Source organism: Priapulus caudatus, unplaced genomic scaffold (assembly GCF_000485595.1).
Source record: "Priapulus caudatus unplaced genomic scaffold, Priapulus_caudatus-5.0.1 Scaffold535, whole genome shotgun sequence".
Taxonomy (NCBI): Eukaryota; Metazoa; Priapulida; class Priapulimorpha; order Priapulimorphida; family Priapulidae; genus Priapulus; species Priapulus caudatus.
The window spans coordinates 195,908-200,632 of record NW_014577596.1 but is presented as its reverse complement, the minus strand read 5'-3'; the positions used below and the strand labels follow the sequence as shown (position 1 = coordinate 200,632).

The 4,725-nt window shown below is 46.4% G+C and overlaps 1 protein-coding gene across 1 annotated transcript in view; it reads right to left on the bottom strand.

Moving 5' to 3' along the window:
- Positions 1-4,725, bottom strand: part of LOC106811401 (ras-related protein Rab-37-like) — an 84,715-nt gene that overhangs the window by 45,284 nt on the left and 34,706 nt on the right. The gene's annotated exons all lie outside the window — the stretch shown is intronic.

The window sequence follows — 4,725 nt, the reverse complement described above, 5'->3', positions numbered from 1 at the left end:
TCTCTCTCTCTCTCTCTCTCTCTCTCTCTTCTCGCTTCCCTCCCTCTCTCTCTCTCGCTTTCCCGCTCTCTCTCTCTCTCGCCTAATATTTGTATCTAGAACTTCTCGCTTTAACCACACACAATGTACACACACACACATACAATACACTCACCGCACGCACACCAACTGCGCACGGACACACACGAGGTACATGGGAGTTATCACCTGCAGTCCAGCAGTGCTACTGATAGCTAGCTAGCTGTCAGCTTCAGTCAGCTTCAGTCAGCCCTGGCAAGCATCGATATCGTCCGCATACCAGTCACTAGCTACATCGCAGTTTCCGAATTCCTTCTCCGCGGGGGTTCGTTCGATGTGATGTGTGCGCGTCTCGTTTGTTTATTAATGATGGGCTGGCAGAAATATAATGTCTACTCGGGCTTCGTTACCGGTGTACCTAGGTTTCTTTCCCTCCAGCCCTGACCGATATCCCCCGCTCTATCTAGTCCCTGTGACACCCTCACCCCTTCACTCAGTCCCTGCCTCACTCTCATCCATTCACCCAGTCCCTGCTCCATCAAGCCTTTACTCAGTCCCTGCACCCATCCTCTCCCTTCTATGCAATCCCTGCCCCACCATAATCTCTTCACGTTGTTCCTGTCCCCCCTTAAACCTGCCATCCAGTCTTTGCCCCACCCTCATGCCTTCACTCAGTCCCTGCCCCACCTTCACCCCTTCACGCTGTCCCTGCCCCAACCTAAATCCACCATCCTGGTGATCCAGTCTTTGCCCCACTCTCATCCCTTCACCCCATCCCTGTCCCATCCTCCTCTCTTCTATCCAGCCCCTCTCCCATCTTCTCCCCTTCTACAAGTCCCTCTCTACAAGTCCCACTGTACTTCTACTTCATCCTTGCGCTCCTCTCGCCTAGCCGGCCAGCGAATTCATTATTCCCTACACGTTATATCCATTGCAGAGTTTTGGGCTGCTCTGATTGGCTGCTTTGATTCGCTTTGACTCAACCATAGGACTCAACAAACCTTCAAAACAAGGTAACAAACGCCATTTGTAAATATTTGTTATGGTTTATGATCGGTAGATAAGTAAGTTTTGATTTTGATTTGCCATAAGCCGGCCATAAGAAAAACACCCCTCGGTGTGCTTTCCTATACGAACCAGCAGCAAGCACTTTAAATCAACTTATCAAAGTTGCGGAGGCAATCACCTCCGCTTGGGCTGAAGAAGACTGGCGAACACTTCATTGACGCGCATGAATAATTGAAACCACAATCTCATCGGCTACATATAAATTAATATAACGAGTAGAAATCCATGCGAGTGCCAGAACATCGAGTGCCGGAGAGCGGGAGATACGCGAAGGAGATATTCTCGAGTTAGTACAGTTGAAAAGGTTTAAGAATATTAGTACATCGGAATGTGAATAATCTGATGTACATTAGCGTGCAGGGATGGTAGGTGAGAGGGAGGGTGGGGACGCAAGGATGGTAGGTGAGAGGGAGGGTGGGGACGCAGGGAACAGAAACAAATATTTAAGTTACTCTCTAAGTTCTAACTGTCTGCATCATTTCCTTTGCCCTTCTCTCTCTCTCTCTCTCTCGCTCTTTGCTTCCCTAACTTTTCGTTTCACTATTCCCATCCCTGCGCATACCCCATTTCATTCTTTCTAGCCTTCCCCAACCCTCCCTCTCACTCTCACACCCTCCCCCTTACTCTCCCTATCCCTCTCCCTCCTCAACCCCATTTCATTCTTTCTAACCTTCCCCAACCCTCTTCTTATTCCCCCCATCCCTCCCAAACTCTTTCTCTTACGCTCTCGATCCCCCCCGTACCCTTCCTCTCACTCTCCCTATCCCTCTCCCTCCTCAACCCCATTTCATTCTTTCCAACCTTCTTCAACCCTCTTCTTATTCTCCCCTTCCCTCCAAAACTCTTTCTCTTGTATGCTCTCGATCACCCCCGTACCCTTCCTCTCACTCTCCCTATCCCCCAACCCCTTTTTATTCTCGCCATCCTTCCCCCAACCTTCCCTTTTATTCCCTCGATCGCTCCCACACCCTTCCTCTCACTCTCTCCATCCTCCCCGTCGCTCCTCTCACCCTATCTCCCTGAATCACCGACCCTCCCCCTTGTCGGTTGCCTCTTCTCTCCTCCTGAACTAATTAATATTCACGGCTTCTCCCCCTCTCCCCCTCTCCCCCTCTCCCCCATGCATCACACCGAGAGCGTGTTATGTATAATAATAAATTATTATCATTAATTATGTATTCTTTATTAATTCTTTATTAATTTATTATGATCACGCTCATCGGGTGCGACTGCGTGTTTGCAGTTGGGCTTAAAGTAAAGTGTTAAGTGTTAGGTTAACTTTTCAAGTTCATGAAAGGCGGCGTGTATCCAAACAGCTCGCGTCGACAGTGACTCACACCCGTGAACTCTGTGCTCCCCCCTTCTCTCTCTCTCTCTCTCTCTCTCTCTCTCTCTCTCTCTCTCTCTCTCTCTCTCTCTCTCTCTCTCTCTCTCTCTCTCTCTCTCTCTCTCTCTCTCTCTCTCTGTGTGTCTCTCTGCTCTCACTCTCTCCTCGTCTGTCTCGCTCACACTCTCGCTCTCTTTCTTTCTTTCCGTATTTAACCCTTGCTTCATTGAACCACTTATTTAAAAGCACGGCATCGTGTAAGCGTCCGTTGATGCTACTACTACTACTACTACTCTCTCTATTTCTCTCTCTCTTTCTCTAATACGTCTCGTGAGATACCCGCAGATCTCTCGATCACTAGTCTTATCACATATGAGGCCATTCCACGCCACCAACTGTTCACAAGCATCTTCGCATGCACAGAATAAAAATCTCACACGCTCAAGCAAACTCGCTTAATTATTAAGTTCGCGTTATTAATTATTATTAACATCGCTTAAGTATTAAGTTGAGTAAAGAGTAATTAAGAACATGCTAATTATAAGAGGACGCGTGGCACATAGGTTAATATATATAACTCGCACTAATGTAAAGGTACTGTAGCACATGTTTTACAAATGTAGTCTTGACAAGCTAGAATACCAGGAAAATTGGTTTCAAGGTATTAGTAGCACAACGCTGCGGTTTTCCGGCAGTTTCTTATTTTGTAATAAAGTGTTAGACGAGCGGGCGTATCGACGTCTGTGGTGAAGTCTTATTCTGAGCATTGCGGGTCGTTTAACAGTAAGCCAGTAAGCTGTTAATCGGTATTGCGCCGACGTTTCTAGGATGAGAGAGACGGTTAAAGGTGTCGGATGTCGGACCGGAGAAAATGAGGAAGTCGGGGAGTCGGTGGGAGGTCGTGCATGGTCGCGCAGACAGTTTGGTGCGCGTGGTTTTAAAATAATATTTATTTGGCTCTAGGTCTACACAACTCTATGATTTTCTACTCTAAATCCTAAATTGTATTATATATACACTCTGGTCTAACAACCCACATACAGTACTGTCGCATTTAGGAAACGTTATTTGTACTAACAACAACAACAACATTAACAACAACTAGCGTACGATTAGGAAGTTTCGACATTCGATCAACAATGCGACTATTAGACTACATTATAACTATAGGTGTATGGATCTGGGGAGCATTCAACGAAAGCTACGAAGTGAGTATGTCTGATGTTTAATGTTACTATAGGCGAGCATCACGTAGATTGCGGGCATTAAACTAACTCCCTGCAAACTATAGTCACGCTACGAGTTCCCGGAACACAGATGATCAGTTACATTGAGAAATATCAGGTAAAATCAGCGGCAAAGTACAGTACAGTACAGTACAGTACAGTACAGTACAGTACAGTACAGTACAGTACAGTACAGTACAGTACAGTACAGTACAGTACAGTACAGTACACTAACAGTATAGTACAATTATATACAATGCTATATTATAGTAAAACGCACCACAGTACCAACAACAATACACAGTGAATCAAGTGCTTGCTAAAAAACAAGGCCGCTCTACAAAAGAGACACTAAACTACAATACAAATCCACCGAAGTACACGCCAGATATTACAGCTAGACTGGCACGATACACTCTAAACGACAGAGCGCAGCACAGTCGGGCTTAAAAGCCGACCGCACCACGGTGGACCGGCAGTACAGATTACCCTTAACTATCTGCGCCACGCAGGGCCGTAGCTTACATTAGCAATAGGAGGCAAATGCCACCTACGAAATTTTCTCCCCAAAAAAAGTTAAGGCGGTGCCCCATACCCCACCCCTATTGGCTCGCTTGCCCTCCTTGCTTCTTCTAACTCACTAACAGTCTTGCCTGTCTTACAAAATTTACCTTCTGGCGCTACGCGCCCTGTATGGCACGCCAGCATCTTCGCGCTTTCTAACAATCGAGTTTACGGCTTGGCCAAACGAAAACGGCAATTATATGCTGCTGTCTCAGCCGAGATTACAAATTGGTCGTAAATTTAATGCCGCCGGTCGGGATCTAAACAGAGAGCGCATCTTTCCGCGCGGAGACGTACGCCCTATTATCTGTCTGCGTAAATGAGAGTTAGCTTGCCGTCGTGTTATTACTGTTACTCACGTTAAGTTGCAGGTAAATTAAGACGAATACCGGCTGAACACAAGCTGTAACTTATCCTATGGAAACGCAGTTTACATCTCTCTCATGAATATTTCGCGGTCTGCGAATTGCTGACCGTAACCTCTTCTTGCTTGTTAAAATGTACTGCACCGGGCACATTAAA